Source organism: Desmodus rotundus, chromosome 4, assembly GCF_022682495.2.
Source record: "Desmodus rotundus isolate HL8 chromosome 4, HLdesRot8A.1, whole genome shotgun sequence".
NCBI lineage: Eukaryota > Metazoa > Chordata > Mammalia > Chiroptera > Phyllostomidae > Desmodus > Desmodus rotundus.
The window spans coordinates 82,162,675-82,183,646 of NC_071390.1; positions in this window are offsets into that span (position 1 = coordinate 82,162,675).

Sequence of the window (20,972 nt, forward strand, 5' to 3'; positions counted from 1 at the left end):
GGGCTCCCACAGATGGCAGTTGAAGTTTCAGAGGCCAGGATGTTCCCTCTGGGAAGTGTAGGGTCTAAATCTCAAGCTGGTCTCCCCAGCCTAGAGCACCAAAAACAGGAAAAGAACCCAAATAACATCCAGTAGTGAAAAACAGTGGGGTTTTTGTCCACCAGTAGAGATGGCTATGGACACAGAGAGTTTCTTAAAAGGCTAGCACACAAAAATTCATTTGCAGCCACTTATCCTAAGTTCTTGCAGAGGGAGGGCAGAGTAGACTAGAGCCATGTGAGGAGAGTCAGTGGTTGGAAGCTCTGGGGAGAGAATTGATGGGACAGTTGCCAGGATCTCTGTGTTCAGTCATTGTCCATACTGCAAAAGACATTTTCTTGGGCAGAGCACTCCCCTCCATGCAGCATCAGCCTCAGGAAAAGCAATAGACTCATCTGCAAGAATTCCTCTTGACCAAAACTGTGAAAATTAAGCCAGGCTACATAGGAGAACAGCTAAAGGCAATCTTGATGTTTAATCTTAATCTGAAGATGAAGCCTGAAGTTGAAGGCAGATCTCTGGATCTCTGAGACATTAGCTGACCCTCCACTGAACTGGAAAAAAGCCAGCCTTGGTATGCAGCCTAGTGCTTTCTGCACACACCCACATGTAAAAGAGGGAGCCACAAACAGTGAATCACTGGTATCTACAAACACGTTGTCCAGGGGAGCCAGTCACAGACAATGACTAACAAAGGTCAGCACCAGAATCTTTGCAGATCTACCTAATACTTAGAAACAAACACGAAGGGGCAGCCAAAATGGGAAGAAAAAGAAACAGATCCCAATTGAAAGAACAAGAGAATCCTCCAGAAAGAACTAAATTAAAGGGAGGCAAGCAATTTCTCAGATATAGAATTTAGAGTAATGATTGTAAAGATATTCAACAGCTTGAAAGAAGACATTGAAACAATAAAAAAAGGGCCAGTCAGAAATAGAGAATGAAATTTCTGAAATAAGTAATACACTGGATAGAATGAACAGTAGGTTAGATAAAGCTGAAGATTGAATCAGAAATTTGGAAGACACTGTAGAAAAAAAAAATGCTCAAGCAGAGCAGCAAAAAGAAAAAAGAATTAGGAATCTTAAGAAATCTTTGGGACAGCATGAAGCATAACTATATCTGTACCACGGGAATACCAGAAGAGAGTGAGCAAGGGATCAAGAACCCATTTAAAGAAATAATGACAAAAAACTTCCCTAATATGGTGAAAGAAAAAGACACTCAAGTCCAGGAAGTGCAGAAAGTCCCAAACAAGATAGACCCAAAGAGGCCAGCACCAAGACACATCATAATTAAAATAGTAAAGATAAACACAAGGAGAGAATCCTAAAACCTGCAAGAGAAAAGCAGTTGTTATAGGTAAAAAGAAAGAACAAATTAGACTGTCATCTAATTTCTCTACAGAAACATTTCAGGCCAGAAAGGAGTGCTGTGAAATATTCAAGGTGATGAAAAGCAAGGACCTACTACAAAGGCAGTTCATGTAATAATGGCTTGGTGATTATCGATTCCTTTAGCTTTACCTTGTGTGGGAAGCACTTTATTTTCCCTTCCACTCTAAATGAGAGTTTTTCAGGATAAAGTAATCTTGGTTGTAAGTCCTTGATTTTCATCACTTTGAAGATTTCGTGACAGCCCCTTCTTGCCTGCAAAGTTTCTTTTGAGAAATCAGCTGACAGTCTTATAGGAACTTCTTTCTAGGTAACTTTCTGCTTTCTCTTGCTGCTTGTAAGGTTTTTATCTTTAACCCTTGGCATTTTGTGATGTATCTTGATGTGGTCCTCTTTGGGTCCAGCTTGATTGGGACTCTCCCTCTGCTTCCTGGACTAGCATGTCTATTTCCTTCTGCAAATTACAGAAATTGTCTTTCATTATTTTTTCAAATAGATTTCCAATTTCTTGCTCTTCCTCTTCTTCTGGCATGCCTTTTTTTCGTCTTGTTGTTCTGATTGCTTGCTTTTTCCTAACAAGGGCTTAGTGATGATGAACTCCTTTAAATTTTAAATTGACCTTATCTGGGGAACACTTTATCTGCCCTTCCATTCTAAATGATAGCTTTGCTGGATAGAGCAATCTTGGATGTAGTTACTTTCATGGTTTTGAATACTTCTTTCCAGCCCTTGCTTGCCTGTAAGGTTTCTTTTGAGAAATCAGCTGATATTCTTATGGGAACTCCTTTGTAGGTAACTGTCTCCTTTTCCCTGGCTGCTTTTAAGATTGTCTCCTTATCTTTAATCTTGGCTAATGTAATTATGATGTGCCTTGGTGTGTGTTCCCATGAGTCCAAATTCTTTAAGATTCTCTGAGCTTCCTGGACTTCCTGGAAGTCTATCTCCTTTGCCAGATTGAGGAAGTTTTCCTTCATTATTTTTTCAAATAGTTTTCAACTTCTTGCTTTTGTTCTCCTTCTGTCACCCCTATGATTCGGATGTTGGAATGTTTAAATTTGTCCCAGAGGTGCCTAAGTCTCTCCTCATTTTTTTGAATTCTTGTTTCTTCATTCTTTTCTGGTTGCATGTTTATTTCTTCCTTCTTGTCCAAACCATTGATTTGAGTCTCGGTTTCCTTCCTGTCACTGTTGGTTCTCTGTACATTTTCCTTTATTTCACTTCTCATAGCCTTCACCTTTTCCTCTATTTTGTGACCATACTCAACCATTTCTGTGAGCATCCTGATTACCTGTGTTTTGAACTCTGTATCTGATAGGTTGGCTATCTGCATCCCTTAGTTGTATTTTTTCTCAAGCTTTGATATGTTCTTTCATTTTGGGCCATTTTTTTTTGTCTTGATGCACCTGTTATGTAGTAAGTGGTGGAGCTTTAGGTATTAGCCACAGCAGGGCAACACACTTGGCTGCTTTGCAGCACTGTATGTGGGGGAGGGTCCAAGAGGGAACAATGCTGCTTGCTCTGCTCTGGGCTGTCTTTCAGTCACTTTCTCCACTATCCACAATCAAATTGGCCCTTCTGATGCTGATTCTCAGGTGGGTGGACTTGTATACATTCTAGAACCTTGTGGGTCTCTCCAATGGACTCTCCTGTGAGACTGGGAGTTTCTCCTGCTGCCACCTCAAACCCTACAGATTTTTTTAGCCTGAGGTTTTGAGGCTTTATTTCCCCACACTGGAACCCTGGGTTGTGTGGTCTACCTCACTCCCCTGTTTTTCCTCCCAGCTTAACCTCATGCAAATGTAGGACCACCTGGTCCTCAGCTGCCACCTCACCAAGTCCTCCAACCTCCACCTTGCTGTGTATCCTCAGCTACCCCTCCTTCTGGTCTGGATGAATGTTTCTTCTTTAACTCATTGGTTGTCAGACTTCCATACAGTTCAATTTTCTGGTATTTCTGGTTGTTTTTTGTTTTTAAGTTTGTTGTTCTTCTTTTGGTTGTACAAGGAGGAACAGTGTATCTACCTATGACTCCATCTTGGTTGGAAGTCTCTGACTGGATCTTTTTTATGCTGTTGAGGTCCTCACTAAGTTCTTTGAGAATATTTATAACCAGTGTTTTGAACTCTGCATCTGATAGGTTGCTTATCTCCATTTCATTTAGCTCTTTTTCTGGAGTTTTCATCTGTTCTTTCACTTGGGCCATGGGTCTTTGTCTCCTCATTTTGGCAGCCTCCTGTGTTTGTTTCTATGTATTAGGTAGTGCTTGTTTGGTTCCATGTCTTGGTAGTGTGCCCTAATGTAATAGGTGTCCTGTAGGGTCCAGTGGCATAGCCTTTCCTATCATCCAAGCTGTGTATTTGAGATGCATCTTTTCTGTGGGCTTAATCAATACTTTTTAAACAATTATTTATTGAGTATCTACTAAATGCCAGTCCCTTTTGTTAAGTGCTAGAAATATAAAAGGAGGAAGAGGGAGGGAGAGGGTGAATTCCTGACAACACAAAGATTGGACTTCAACAGGAGATACAGATAGTTAACTAAACAAATGTATACTAAATCATGTATACAGCATAGTTGTGTTGGGGACTACAAAGGTTAATACAGGATGCAATAAAGGCACATAACAGAAAAGCTAATCTGATGGACAGGAAATTTTTCCTGCAAAAGTGTCATTTAAACTAAGACATGGAGAAAAAATTATCCAGACACAGTTGCAGAGGCATTAAGAGGGACAGGTGACAGTCTGTGGTGAGGCTCTAAGGGGAATGGGGCCTTGCAAAGGAGAGGAAAAGAAAGGAAATGGCTAGAGAAGAGGTCACAGGAGTAGGGGAGGGCCAAGATTAGAGAAACATTGTACAAAAATTTAGCACCTTACCCTAACCGCAACAAGAAATCACTTGAAGTAGTTGAAGCAGTAGTGTAAAATATTCACGTGTGCTTTTCAAAAATCAGTCTGGTTGTTGTATAAAGAAAAATCTGACAGAGAGAGGAATGAAAGCCAGGCTATTATTGTTAAAAGGCAAGTTCTTCCAAAAGCAAACTCTAAATTGGAAGACTCATATGCAGGAAGCTTATTTGGGATTGGTCATCGTCTGAGAGCTGGAGCTGATAATAGCAGGTGCTGCTGCTTCAGAACTGCACTCACTATTGCAGCGAGGATGACAGAATAGCAAAAGCCAAGTGGTGGCACTTGATCCTTAGACAAAGAAAGGCATAATTACCATAACGGGCAGCAAGAACAGAATGACCTGACTCACAGGCATCAGTGGATATGGCAAAACAGAGTTCCTAGGGAAAAGACAAATGAACAGCCAAAAAGAATAATCCTTAATTTATATAACAAAAAATTGTGAATGGATGAGCAGGAGGCTGAAGTCAGTCTTCCCCAAATCATGATTCCTTGTCACATTTGCAGACCTGAGCCAATTATCAGACCCAGAATTCACTCACTGAATAAGACGGTGTCTATATTAGGAAGGATTGTAAAATACCATGGAAAGTGTACATAGTAGTAATTCTCCAATCCTTCCCCCAAAGGACTGTAGAAATTCACTCAGTCAATGACACACTGGAAAAAGAGAATACCCAGATCTTTTGGAGCTCTTGTACAGAGGACTGAGCTGACACTAATAGCTGGTGAAACAAAGAACCATCATAGAGATGAGTAGTAAATGGAGTACTGGACGAGTCTGTCTCATGGTTTGCATTCACATTAGGCAGACAATATTGATTCATAGTCTTGACCCAGGGCTATAATCTTCTTGCTCCCTACTATAATAAAGGCACCTAGACCATCTCAACATAATACAGAGCATTACATTAATTTACTATATTGATGACATCATATAAATCAGACCCGATTAGCAAGAAGTGACAAATATTCTGGGTGCTATGGCCTTGTGTGCTCCAAGAGATGAGGGAGAAACCCTGCAGATTCAAGGGTCTATCTCATCAGTGAAATTTTTAAAGGTCCAGTTGTCTTGGTCATGCTCAACCAACCTCTTAAAATTAAAGAGCAAGTTATCTGTTTCATACATATTACCACTAAACAGAAGCACAACACTTAATGGGCCAATTTGGGATTTTAATGCAGCATATTCTGCGTTAAATGGGTGATGTGAGACTGCTAGATGTGATTTGGTCCCTGAGTGCTTTTGTGCCTAGCTTTCTTCTATCCTCCTATCCTGATTCCTTCACCTTCCTCTCTCTTGAGAGCACTTCCACAATAAATCACTACCATAAGGAACCACATCTTAGATTCTGTTTCTAGGGAACCAAAACAAGGTCATGTGCCTCAGTGTTCTCCCCCATACTACAATTATTACCCTTTTGTTACAGGGAAGGAAATTGTGGATAAACAGAGAGTGAGAACAATAATAAACCAAATAACATTCTAAAATGTTGTCTACCCAACCCTAAGAAATAAATCTCAGTATTTAAAAAAAAAAACTACCTTTGTAACAGTTTTTCAAAATTCAATTTACCCTTACCTCAAGAGGCAAGGGTTTACACCCATTTATTAGACATATATTATGCCAGGTTTATCACTAATCTATCCTTGTGTGATAAACTACTCCAAATCAGTAGCTTAAAATAACATCCATTTTGTGTTGTTTGTGATTCTGTAAATCAAGTTTGTGCTGGGTTCTGCTAGGATGTTCTTCCACTGGTCTCATGTGGAAGTACTGTGGCTGCAGGAATATACAGGCTTGATTCATGCCTTAGCCATTTGTGCTATTATAACAAAATTCCATAGTTTGGGTTACTTGAACAACAAACATGTAGTTCTTACTGTTCTTTTTTGTTTTTAAAGATTTTATTTATATAGTTTTAGAAAGAGGGGAAGGGAAGAAGAGAGAGAGGGAAACTCAATGTGTGGTTGCCTCTTGCATATCCCCCACTCGGAACCTGGCCCGCAACCCAGGCATGTGCCCTAACTGGGGATCCAACCAGCAACTCTTTGGTTCACAGGCCCACGCTCAATCTACTGAGCTACACCAGCCAGGGTGAACTTCTTACTGTTCCGAAAGCTGGAAGTCCAAGATCAAGATGCCAGGAGATATGGTGTCTGGTGAGAACTTGCTTCCTGGTTCATAGATGGGCTAGCTTCACACTGTGTCCCCATATGATAAAAACAACAAGGGTTCTCTCTGGGGCCTCTTTATAAGGGCACTAATCCCATTCCTGAGGGTTCTACCCTCACGACATAATCACCTCCCAAAGGCCTTATCTCCAAATACTATCACACTGGGCATTATGATTTAACATGAATTTGGGGGAGACACAAATATTCAGTCTATAGTAACTTGGTTGTGTAGGCTAATATGGCCTCTTTCTCATGTCTAATGCTTGGTGTATGCTGTCAGTTAGGCTTCTCTCTCTATGTGGTCTCTCATTCTCAAAAAAACTTTCTTCACATGGAAGTAAAGGAATTTCAAGAAGGTAAGAACAAAGCTCAAGGCCTAAACATATAAGCTTCACAACGTCACTTCAACCACATTTTATTTGTCAAAGTTCAAAAGCCAGCCCAGATTCAAGTGGGGGGTGGGTTGGGTTGATGGATGGGGGAGAACAGATTTATCTATTAATGGAAGGAATGGAAAATTATGTTACTAAGGAGCACAAATACAGGGATGGGAGTAATTGATTTGGCTATTTTTGCAAATAACCATCCACCCTAGGCTATTTGAGTAGCTATTTTGCATATATTCATTGTGATTTATTCTCATGATAATAGTGTAAGATAAGGATTTTCAATCCCTCTAACAAATGCAGAAATTCTGGATAAGATTTTGGTTCTTACTTTTGTTCTTGGATTATGTTATTAGAATCTCCACTAGACTACTCTTATGTTTCAACCAAGTTGATCAGTTTTTATATTAATCACTTTAAAAGTAGGAAACAGACTAATAAATGGAGCTTTGTGAACAAAAAAAGATGTAGCACTAATTACATAGCATCTCGTTTGACCATCTGTAGTCAGGGTTAAAATATTCTCACAGTCCGAGCCTCCTTTTGTCAGGATGAATGGCTGATAGATTTTGGGTATTAATAACTAGTAGACCATGACTGGACTGGACTGGGCCTTGTGCCAGGGCTCCAATTTAATGGAGCATCGAAGGAGTAAGATTGATCCTTGGTGTCACCTAATTTAGTGTTTTTCAAACTGAAATTCATGACACATTAATGAGCACCGAAATCAATTTAGGGAGCTACCACTAGCATTTCTTAAATGAAATGCAATAAATTATGATAAAATAGAAACTATCTGTAATGGTACCACAGCACCCATAGGCTATGACTAGAGCTCAAATATTTAAAAATGTTGTCCCAATAGCTCCTGCCTACCAGACACAGCTAGCTCTTCACCAGTCTGCTCTTCTCCATCTGTTACATTAGCTAGAGGCTCAGTGTTCACTGGGTCCTGATGATTATTGACTTAGTTGGTTAATAGTATTTATTTGACTATAATCTTACTTATTAAGCTGAACCAAATTCAACTAATACTAGAAACAAAGCCCTCTTAAGCCACTGCAATATTATCTGAGAGTCACTGGCATTTTAAATCATATCAAAGTCAATACCTAATTTCAAATAGTGAACAGATTTATATATACATATCAAATTTTTGTTCTAAGGAAGATAATCACAATATTTTAAGATTCCCATACAGAAGCTGAACCCAACTTTTCTTTTTCTTTACTTTTTCAAGCTGAAATAACCTACAGAAAACTTTAAGACAGGTCTTATTCAAGTAAAGAATGGAGAAAGTTCATCAGTCTCTTCTAAAAAAGAGATAGATACAAAAAATAACACTGCTGTTCCCTGGGATTTGTGCTTCTGGCAATCTCAATCATTTTGAGCAAAACTGGACCCTGAATATAAGTATGAAGGGCTCTGAGTAACTCCTAAGTGGCCAAAATGAGAGTCACAAAGTCTAGGTGCTAAAATCCTTTCAGTTTTATTGATAATTCTTACCCAGTTTATGTTATTATTGATTTCCCAATCATAGCACATTGAGGCAGAAAATTACTAAAAGAAGTTGGAGCTAGAAGCAAGCAGAGTGATAGCTACAGAAATGGCAGCTAACAACCTACTGAGTTAAGAGGAAAACTATCAAAGTTCTGATAAGAGGACACTCAAAGCAAAGCAGTCTATGGCCACTTTGTACAATATAAGCACCAGTGTAGCCTTTTGCGATACCATTTTAAATTGTAACTTTTTTTAAAAGGGCATTCATTTTCCAACAGTTTTGTTGTTGGTATACAGAAATAATTTATTTGTATATACTGACTTTGTATCCAACAACCTAGGTAAATTCACTTATTAATTCTAAAATTTACCTGTAATCTTTTGTGTTTCATATGAATCCAATCATGCCGTCTATGCATAATAATGTTTTACTTCTCCCTTCCCAATATTTATACCATTTTATTTGTCTTATGGCCCTTGCACATTAAAAAAAAATAAATAGAAATGGTAACAGAGAACACCTTGTCTTACTTTTTTATACAGGGGAAACACTTTCAGTATTTTACCATTACAGATAAGATTTGCCACAGATTTTTTATAAGTATTCTTTATTAACATAACTGTGCCTAAATCCTTTTTAATTTGTGTTTTGGCATTCTTAGGAAATATTCTCAGCAGTGGAACCAGTAGATCAAAAGGCAGTTCAATTTTTAATTTTTTGAGGAAACTTCATACTGCTTTCCAGTGACTATACCAGTCTGTATTCTCACCAACAGTGTACCAGGGTGCCCTTTTCTCCACATCCTTGCCAGCACTGGTTGTTTGTTGATTTCTTCATGATGCCTATTCTGACAGTTGTGAGGTGATATCTTAGTGTGGTTTTATTTTTTTTTAAGATTTTATTTATTTATTTTTAGAGAGAGGAAGGAAGGGAGGAAGAGAGGGAGAGAAACATCAATGTGTGTTTGCATCTCCAGTGCCCCGTACTGGGGATCAGATATGCAACCCAGGCATGTGCCCTACACTGAGAATCGAACCACTGACCCTTTGGTTCACAGGCCAGCACTCAATCCACTGAGCCACACCAGGTAGGGCTCATTGTGGCTTTAATTTGCATTTTTCTGATGGCTATCGATGTTGAACTTCTTTTCATACGTCTATGGGACATCTGTAGGTCCTCCTTCAAGAAGTGTGTATTTAGGTCCTTTGCCCCCTTTTTTATTGGATTGTTTTTCCTTCCTGGTGTTGAGTCATACGAGTTCTTTATATATTTTGGAGAGTAAACCCTTGCCCACTATACTGTTGGCAAATATGTTCTCCCATATGGTCAGTTCCCTTTCTGTTTTGATGATGGTTTCTTTAGCCATGCAGAAGCATTTTAATTTGATGTAGGCTCATTTATTTATTTTTTTCCTTTTTTTCCCTTGCCCTAAGAGATATATTGGCAAAAATAGTACAATGTGAAATATCTGAAATTTTACTGCCTGTGTTTCCCACTAAGATTTTTATGGTACTACAACTTATATTTAAGTCTTTTATCCATTTTGAGTTTATTCTGCTATGTGGTATAAATTGGGGCCCTAATCTTTTTGCATGTGTGAGTCCAGTTCTCCCAACACCATTTATTGAAGAGACTGCCTTTACTCCATTGTATGCTCATGCCCTCTTTGTCAAATATTAATTAACTCTAAAGGCATGGGTTTATTCCTGGGCTCTCTATTCTGTTCCATTAATATATGTATCTGTTCTTGTGCCAGTACCAGACTGTTTTGATTACAATGGCCTTGTAGTATAGTTTGATATCAGGTATTGTGATCCCCCCAACTTTGTTCTCCTTTCTCAGGATTGTTGAGGATATTTAGGGTCTTTTGTGGTTTCATATAAATTTTTGGAATATTTGTTCTAGATCTACGAAATATGACATTGATATTTTAATAGAAATAGCATGAGAGTTCCAGCCAAGATGGAGACATAGGAAGAAAGACTTCACTTCCTCACACAACCAAAACAAGTATAACAATCAATCTAAAAACAACAAACAACCAGAAGTGTCATAAAATCAAACTGAATGGAACTCTGACTACCCAGGAGTTAAAGAAACATTCACCCAGATCAGTAGGAGGGGCAGAGACAGGTAGCTTAGCAGAGAGAACATGCAGCAAGGCATGGACAGCATGGGCAAGGTGGAGCTGGCTCGATAGGAAACTAAAGATTCATAGCTAGCTCTAAACTACTGCAGAGGCTGCCACAGCAGGAGAAGCTCCCAGTCTTACACCACAGAGTTCACTGAAAGTGGGGCTAGAGTGGAGTAAGTGAACTACATTGTTCCTTCCCTGACCCCCTCCCCCACAGACAGCGCCACAATGCAGCAAAGAGTGGAGGGTTGCCTTGCCCTGGGGAATATCTAAGGCCCCACCCCTTACAATATAATAGGTGCATCGAGACAGAGAAATATGGCCCAAATGAAAGAACAGATCAAAACTCCAGAAAAAGAGCTAAATGACAAGGAGATAGACAACCTATCTGATGCAGAGTTCAAAACACTGGTCATCAGGATGCTCACAAAACTGATTGAGCTCAGTCACAAAATGAAGGAAGAAATGAAGGCTACCCAAAGTGAAATGAAGCAAAATATACAGGGAATGAACAGTGAAGGGAAGGCAACCAGAACTCAAATTAATGATTTGAATAAGAAGGAAGAAATAAACATGCAACCAGAACAGAATGAAGAAACAAGAATTCAAAAAAATGAGGAGTGGCTTAGGAAACTCTGGAACAACTTTAAGCACTCTAATATCAGAATCATAGGGGTGACAGAAAAAGAACAAGAGCAAGAAGTTGAAAACTTATTTGAACAAATAATTAAGGAAAACTTCCCCAATCTGGTGAAAGAATAGACTTCCAGGAAGCCCAGGAAGCTCAGAGAGTCCCAAAAAAATTGGACCCAAAGAAAAACACACAAAAGCACACCACCATTAAGTTACCCAAGATTAAAGATAAAAAGAGAAGCTTAAAAACAGCAAGAGGAGACAGTTACCTACAAAGGAGTTCCCATAAGACTGTCAGCTGGTTCTTTTGATGTAAGGTATCAAAAGAAACCTTACTGGCAAAAAGGGGCTAGAAAGAAGTATTCGAAGTCATGAAAGGCTCCCAGAGGAGGAACCAAGATGGCGGCGTAGGTAGACACACTGTGCCTCCTCGCACAACCAGAACTGACAGAGAATCAAACAGCAAGGGGGACCGACACCAAGGAAATAGAAAATAAACATTCATCCAGACTGGTAGGAGGGGCGGAGACGGGCACCGAGGTGGAGAGGACTCGCGTGGCTGTGGCGGGACTGAGACTGGCGGAGTGTGGGACAAATGGTGCAGGCAGTCTGATCACTAGCAGACCCTGCGGCCCCACATTTGCACAGATAAACCCAGAGGGCCGGACTCAGAGTGTCGGAGAGCGGGGCAGGCAGAGCAGCGGGTAGCACCCCGCGACACCACATTCGCCCACAGATAAACCGGACAAACGGCAGGGAGCGAAGCAGACCACATAACCCAGGGCTCCAGCTCAGGGAAATAAAGCCTCAAACCTCTGATTGAAAACGCCCGTGGGGGTTGGGGCGGCAGCAGGAGAGACTCCCAGCCTCACAGGAGAGGTTGTTGGAGAGACCCACAGGGGCCTAGAGTGTGCACAGGCCCACCCACTCGGGAACCAGCACCAGAAGGGGCCCAGTTTGATTGTGGGTATCGGAGTGAAAGATTGAAATCCGGAGGAGAGTGAGGCGGGCACCATTGCTCCCACCCAGCCCCTCCCCCACGTACAGCTTCACAGCGCTGTGACCAGCATTACCCCGCCCTGGTGAACACCTAAGGCTTCGCCCCTTAAAGTAACAGACGCACCAAGACAGACAAACAAAAAAAAAAATGGCCTAAATGACAGAACACTTCAAAGCTCCAGAAAAAATACAACTAAGCGAGGAAGAGATAGCCAACCTATCGGATGCACAGTTCAAAGCACTGGTTATCAATATGCTCACAGACTTGGTTGAATCTGTTCGAAAAACAGATGAAAAAATGAAGCCTATGCTAAGAGAAACAAAGGAAATTGTACAGGGAACTAATAGTGATGAGAAGGAAACTGGGACTCAAATCAATGTTATGGACCAGAAGGAAGAAACAAACATCTAACCAGAAAAGAATGAAGAAACAAGAACTCGGAAAAATGAGGAGAGGCTTAGGAACCTCCAGGACACCTTGAAACGTTCCAACATCCGAATTATAGGGGTGCCAGAAGGAGAAGAGGAAGAACAAAAAATTGAAAACTTATTTGAACAAATAATGAAGGAGAACTTCCCTCATTTGGCAAAGGAAATAGACTTCCAGGAAGTCCAGGAAGCTCAGAGAGTCCCAAAGAAGCTGGACCCAAGGAGGAACACACCAAGGCACATCATAATTACATTACCCAAGATTAAACGCAAGGACCTACATCCAAGATTACTGTATCCAGCAAAGCTATCATTTAGAATGGAAGGGAAGATAAAGTGCTTCTCAGATAAGGTCAAGTTAAAGAAGCTCATCATCACCAAGCCCTTATTATATGAAATGTTAAAGGGACTTACCTAAGAAAAAGAAGATCAAAAATAGGAACAGTAAAAATGACAGCAAACTCACAGTTATTAACGACCACACATAAAACAAAAATGAAAGCAAACTAGGCAAACAACTAGAACATGAGGGTTGTCAATAAGGGAGTGGGAGGGGGAGAGGGGGGGAAAGGTACAGAGAATAAGTAGCATAGATGATAGGTGGAAAATAGACAGGGGGAGGGCAAAAATAGTGTAGGAAATGTAGAAGCCAAAGAACTTATAAGTATGACCCATGGACATGAACTATGGGGGGGGGGATGTGGGAGGGAGGGGGGTGGGCAGGATGGAGTGGAGTGGGGGGGAAATGGGACAACTGTAATAGCATAATCAATAAATATATTTAAAAAAAAAGAAAGAAAGGCTCCCAGGACCTACATCTAAGATTATTCAATCCAGAAAAGCTATCATTTAGAATGGAAAGGCAGATAAACTGCTTTCCAGATAATGTCAAGTTCAAGGAATTCATCATTACCTAGCCCTTATTATATGAAATGTTAAAGGGACTTAGCTAACAAATAGAAGGAGATCAAAAACTATGAACAGTAAAATGACAAGAAACTCACAACTATCAACAACTGAACCTAAAAAAAACTAAAACTAAAACACAAACAACTAGAACAGGACAGAATCAGAGAAATGGACATCACATAGAGGGTTTTGAGTGGGGAAGGGAGAGGAAGAATGGAGGGGAAGGTGCAGGGTATAAGAAGCATAATTGGTAGGCATAAAATAGATGGGGAGAGGTTAAGAATGGTATAGGAAACAGAGAAGTCAAAGAAGTTATGTGTACAACCCATGGGCATGAACTAAGGGGGGGGATGCTGGAGGGTTGGGGGTACAGGGCAGAGGGGGAATAAAGGGGAAGATTTGGGAAGACTGTAATAGCATAATCAATAAAATATACTTAAAAAAGAAAGAAAATAAAAAAATAGCATTGAATCTATAGATTGTTTTTGTTAATATGCACATTTTAATAATCTTAATTCTTCTAATCCATGAACAGTGTATTTGTTTTCATTTATTTGTATATTCCTCAATTTCTTTCTTCAGTGTCCCATAGTTTTCTGAGTACAGGTCTTTTACAACCTTAGTCAAATTTATTCCAAGGTACTTTATATTTTTTGTAACACTATTACAATAGCCAAGATTTGTAAGCAGCCTAAGTGCCCATCAGTAGATGAGTGGACCAAAAAATTGTGTTACATGTATACAATGAAATACCATGCAACAGAAAAAGAGGAATTCCTGACTTTTGTGACAGCATGGATGGAACTGGAGATTATTATGTTAAGTGAAATAAGCCAGTCAGTAAAAGACAAGTATCATATGAGCTGACTTATAGGAGGAGTCTAATGAACAAAATAATGAGCAAAATAGAACCAGAGACTTAGAATCATGGAACAGACTGACAGAAGTCAGAGGGAAGGGGAGAAGGGAGGATTAAATGAAAAAAGGTGAAGGAATTTGTCAAGAAATATATATATGAAAGACCCATGAACATCGACAATGGTATGAAGATTGACTATGGAAGTGGAGGGCAGGCTGAGTAGAGAGGAATGAAGGGAGAAAATGGGACAACCGTAACGGCATAAACAATAAAACATTAAATATATATATATATATTCTTTATTAAATTAAGAACATCCCCTTATCTTGAGTTTGCTGAGAATTTTTTCAGTATGGCTGGGTATTAAAATGTTATCCAATGCCTTTTTCTTCCATTTAGATAACTATATGAATATGTGAAATCTAATGAACAAAATAAACTAACAAGCAAATAGAGATAGATAACTATATGATTTGTCTCTTTTACTCTGTTATTGTGATGAATTACATCAATTGATATTTCAAATGCTGAACTCACCTTGCATTCCGGGGATAAATCAAATTGGATTGAAATATATTCTTTTTATGTTCCTAGATTCTGTTTGCTAATAATTTAAAGATTTGTTGCACCTTTGAAACAAATGAAAGAGATTGAACTGTAACTTTTCTTTACTACTATGTCCTTGTCAATTTTATATCTAGCATTGGTGATAATGAGGCTGTAGAAAATGGAATACTTATACATGGGTAGTGGGAGTGTAACCACTTTGAAAAAATATTTGCTAATATCTTCTTACTCTGACCTCATATACATAACCTATGATCTTACAATTATACTCTTAATGATTTACTAAGTAGGAATGATTACATAATATGCACCAGTAAAAATTTTCAAGTATGTTCATTGCAACATTATTTTCAGGGTACAAAAGTGAAAAACACTGATGTCAGCCAATAATAGAATGGATAAATTGTGGTATAACTTTTGCAACAACGTGGATAAGCCTAGAGTGTATTATGCTAAGTGAAATAAGTCAGACAGGGAAAGACAAATACCATATGGTTTCACTTCTATGTAGAATGTAAAGAGCAAAATTAACAAACAAAACAAAAACAGACTCATAGATACAGAGAACAAAGGGAAGGTTGCCAGATGGGGATGTAGGAGGGAGTTGCAGGGCTGGATGAAAATGATGAAAGATTTAAGAAGTAAAATCAGTAGTTATAAAACAGTCATGGGGATTTAAATTATAGCAATAGGGAATGTAGATAATAATATTGTAATAACTATGCGTGGTGTTGGGTGGGTAGTAGAATTATTGAGGGAATTGCTTTGTAAATTATATAATTATCTAAGCACATATTGTACAAATGAAACTAATATAAAGTAATATTTAATGTCAAATTTAATTGGAAATAAATAATATACATAATTTGAAAATAAATAAATTGTGGTATGTTCATTTAGTGGAATATTCCACAACAATTAAAAGGAATAAGTTGTTGCTAAATATACCATTCTGATTGATTCTCACAAATATTAAAAGAAGCCAGACCAACATCCCTGGTCAACATGGTGGCATAGATAAACAAGACTCGCCTCCTTGTACAACCACATCAAAATTAAAACTAAATTATAGAACAACTATCAGTCAGAACCATTAGAAAGCAAGTTGAATGGAAGTGTGACAACTATAGAATTAAAGAGACCACATCCATCCAGACTGGTAGGAGGAGAAGAGATGCAGAGACATGGAATGGGCTGGTCCCACACCCGCCTGTGGTGGATGAAAATTTGGGAAGTATATCTCAGGAAGGAGTCCCAGCCCCACTCCAGAACCCCCAGCCCAGGGTACCAGTTCCAAGAAGATAAGTTCCCATAACTTCTGGCTGCAAAAAGCAGAGTGGATTGAGTCAGTGGAAGAAACTCCTGGAGTCCCAAGCAGTTCCTCTTGAAGAATCCACACAAATGAACTTACTCTGACTCCCTCCCTCTGAGCTCCAGTACCTGGGTATCAGCTTGAAAGATACCAGAAGCATACAGGGAGGAGCTGAAGTGTCTGGCATCAAGGCAGGAGATGGGGGACAGCTTTCTTCCAGACTGAAAGGCAGGCAGAGGCCATTGTCCCTTTTCTAAACCCTCCCCTGACAAAGCTACAGAGTTGTCATGCAGGTGCCACATCTGAGACTCCATAAACCTGGCTAACCTTGTTTGCCCCACCCTAGAGATGCCCTGAGGTTCTGTCCCACCCAATTTATGGACCCACTAAATCTGTTAGCAGTGATTTTTCCATATGAATGGCTAGTCTTGGCTCATGCTTCACAACTTGCTAAATCCTCTCAAACAAGCAAAAGCCAGCCTCAGTGAGCCCCCCACTACCATACCTCTTGTTAAGTGATCCCAGGTCCGGCACTAGCAGCAGCCAGCCTAAATTCACAGCTTGGCTTCGCCTGGGAATTTCCAAGACCAGCACAAGTTGCAGCCATCTCAGGTTGCTCTATAGCTCATTCAGGGTGGCCTTGGAAGAAACACAGGTGGAGGCTAACCTTGGTCTGCACTACCTGGGAACCCCCAGAGCCTGCACACCCATTGGAGAGCTAGTGGCCATATTGGAGAATGCCACCCTTCCCCTGCACAGCTGATCCTCCACTGAGGGTGGAGGTAGTGATCAGTGATCACAGCCAGTCCTTACTGCTGACTTGCCATTATAAATCCCTTCCACTGATGTGCCAACAGCAACCAAGGCTCAACTACAAGAGGAGGGTGTACTCTGCCCACACAAACAGTGAACCTCAAGTACCCTGCTTGTGTGATAGCAGAGGCTGTACACTGGACCCTACAGGACACCTACTATATTAGCCCTGCTACCAAGACAGGGAGTCATAGAAGCTCTACCTAATATATAGAAACAAACACAGAGAGCCTGCCAAAATGAGGAGACAAAGAAATATGGCCCAAATGATAGAACAGAAAGAACTTCAGGAAAGAGAACTAAACCAAATGGAGATAAGCAGCCTATCACATGCAGAATTCAAAACATTTGGTTGCAAGGATGCTCAAGAACTTAGTGACTACATTAACAGCATAAAAAAGATCTAGTCAGAAAATTCAGAAATGGAGGATACACTAATTGAAATAAAGAACAATTTACATGGAAATAAGAGTTAATAAAGCTGAGAATCAAATCAATGAATCGGAACATAAGGAAGCAAAAACAATCAGAACAACAAGAAGAAAGAATCCCAAAAAGTGAGGATAGTGTAACCAGCTTCTGGGACAACTTCAAGCATTCGAATATTTGCATCATAGGAATCCCAGAAGGAAAAGAGAAAGAACAAGAAATTGGAAATCTATTTGAAAAAATAATGAAAGAAAATTTCCCTTGGTGAAGGGAAGATTTGATGAAGGAAATAAACATACAAGTCCCAGGAGCACAGAGAGTCCCTAACAAGATGGATGCAAAGAGATGGATGCCCACTCCAAAACACACCATAATTAAAATGCCAAAGGTTAATGATAAAGAATCTTAAAAGCAGCAAGAGAAAAGCAGCTAGTTACCTACAGGGGAGTTCCCTCAAGACTGTCAGCTGATGTCTCAAAAGAAACTTTGCCTGCTAGGAAGGATTGACAAGAAATATTCAAAGTCATAAAAAGCATGGACCTAGAGTCAAGATGGCTCTACCCAAAGCTATCATTTAGAATCAAAGGCAGATAAGGAGCTTCCCAGATAAGAAAAAACTATAGGAGTTCATCACCACCAAACTATTATTATATGAAATGTTAAAAGAATGTATTTTAAAAAAAGATCAAAACTGTGAGCAATAAAATGATAATACTTACCTATCAACAATTGAATCTAAAAAACAAACTAAGCTAACAGGAAGAACAGAGACAGAATCATGGATATGGAGAGCATTTTGATGGTTGCCAGATGGGAGGGGGTTGTAAGAGAATGTTTGAAGAGGTGAGGAGATTAAAAAGCACAAATTGGTATTTACAGAATAGTCATGGGGATGTAAAGTACAGTATAGGAAATGGAGTAGCCAAAGAAGTTATATGTACCACGCAAGGACATGAACAATAGTGGGTGGATTGCCCAAGGGACTGGGGGATGCTGCATGGAGGTAGGCAAAGAGGGAAATATAGGGACAAGTGTATAGCATAATATACAGAGGGACAATTAATAGCATAATTAATAAAATATAATTTTTTAAAAAAGAAAAGAATCCAGACCAAAATAAAAGTATTATTGAGTTATACCACTTTATAAAATTCACAAATAAGCCAGCAATCTGTGGTGTTAGAAATTCAGGCCACTGATTACTTTGAGAGGCAGTAAGTCACTGAGACAGGGCATAAGTTGGGGTTGGGGGAGCTTCTGAATGACTAGTAATGTTCTTATCCTGATCTGGGAGTCTGGGTGATGTTTTTCACTTTGTGAAAATTCATAGAGCTGTACACTTATATATATTTTTATTTGTATATATTATACTTCAATGTATATTTTTATAATAACACATGTATTGAAGTACAATATACATCAAGAATTTTAAAATGTGGAGAACCAAGATGGCAGCGTAGGTAGACACACTGCGCCTCCTTGCACAACCAGAACTGACAGAGAATCGAACAGCAAGGAAGTGGGACTACCAAGGAAATAAAAAATAAACATTCATCCACAACAGTAGGAGGGGCAGAGATGGGCAGCCAGGGTGGAGAGGACTCGCGTGGCTGTGTCGGGACCGAGACTGCCGGAGTGTGGGACGACCGGGGCAGGCAGTCTGATCACTAGCAGACCCTGAGGCCACACATTCTCGCAGATAAACCAAGAGGGCCAGACTCAGAGTGGTGGAGAATGGAGCAGGCAGAGCTGCAGGTAGCACCCCACGGCCCCACATTCGTGCACAGATAAACTGGGACAAAGGGCGGGGAGCGAAGCAGACCGAGCAACCCAGGGCTCCAGCGCGAGGAAATAAAGCCTCAAACCTCTGATTGAAAACACCCGTGGGGGTTGGGGCAGCAGCAGGAGAGACTCCCAGCCTCACAGGAGAGGTTGTTGGAGAGACCCACAGGGGCCTAGAGTGTGCACAGGCCCACTTACTCGGGAACCAGCACCAGAGTGGCCCAGTTTGATTGTGGGTATTGGAGTGAAAGATTGAAATCCGGTGGAGAGGGGAACGAGCGCCATTGCTCCCTCTTGGCCCCTCCCCCTCCTACTGTGCAGGGACCAGCGTTACCCCGCCCCCGGGAACACCTAAGGCTCCGCCCCTTAAAGTAACAGATGCGCCAAGACAAACAAACAAACAAACAAAAAAATGGCCCAAATGACAGAACACTTCAAAGCTCCAGAAAAAATACAACTAAGCGAGGAAGAGATAGCCAACCTATCGGATGCACAGTTCAAAGCACTGGTTATCAATATGCTCACAGACTTGGTTGAATCTGTTCGAAAAACAGATGAAAAAATGAAGCCTATGCTAAGAGAAACAAAGGAAAATGTACAGGGAACCAATAGTGATGCGAAGGAAACTGGGACTCAAATCAACGGTGTGGACCAGAAGGAAGAAAGAAACATCCAACCAGAAAAGAATGAAGAAACAAGAATTTGGAAAAATGAGGAGAGGCTTAGGAACCTCCAGGACATCTCGAAACGTTCCAACATCCGAATTATAGGGGTGCCAGAAGGAGAAGAGGAAGAACAAAAAATTGAAAACTTATTTGAACAAATAATGAAGGAGAACTTCCCTAATCTGGCAAAGGAAATAGACTTCCGGGAAGTCCAGGAAGCTCAGAGAATCCCAAAGAAGCTGGACCCAAGGAGGAACACACCAAGGCACATCATCATTATATTACCCAAGATTAAACACAAGGACCTACATCCAAGATTACTGTATCCAGCAAAGCTATCATTTAGAGTGGAAGGGAAGATAAAGTGCTTCTCAGATAAGGTCAAGTTAAAGGAGTTCATCATCACCAAGCCCTTATTATAGGAAATGTTAAAGGGAGTTACCTAAGAAAAAGAAGATCAAAAATAGGAACAGTAAAAATGACAGCAAACTCACAGTTATTAGTGACCACACCTAAAACAAAAACGAGAGCAAACTAGGCAAACAACTAGAACAGGAACAGAACCATGGAGATGTAGATCACATGGAGGGTTGTCAATAGGGGAGTGGGAGGGAGAGAGGGGGGTAAAGGTACAGAGAATAAGTAGCATAGATGATAGGTGGAAAATAGACAGGGGGAGGGTAAGAATAGTGTAGGAAATGTAGAAGCCAAAGAACTTATAAGTATGACCCATGGACATGAACTATAAGGGGGGAATTTGGGAGGGAGGGAGTGGGCAGGATGGAGTGGAGTGGGGGGGGAATGGGACAAGTGTAATAGCATAATCAATAAATATAATAAAAAAATTTTTAATGTAATTACACCTTTTTTCTCTGTGGTGATCATATTATAGAGTACAAAACTGGAATTTGTGTTAGTTCAAGTTCTACAAGAAGCTTCTGCCAAGACAAGATTGAACCTTCAAGAATTTTCCTCAGAGAAATGCCTACATGAGAGAAATTGAGCAGAGAGCTAGTTGAGGCTGGGAGAGCTAAA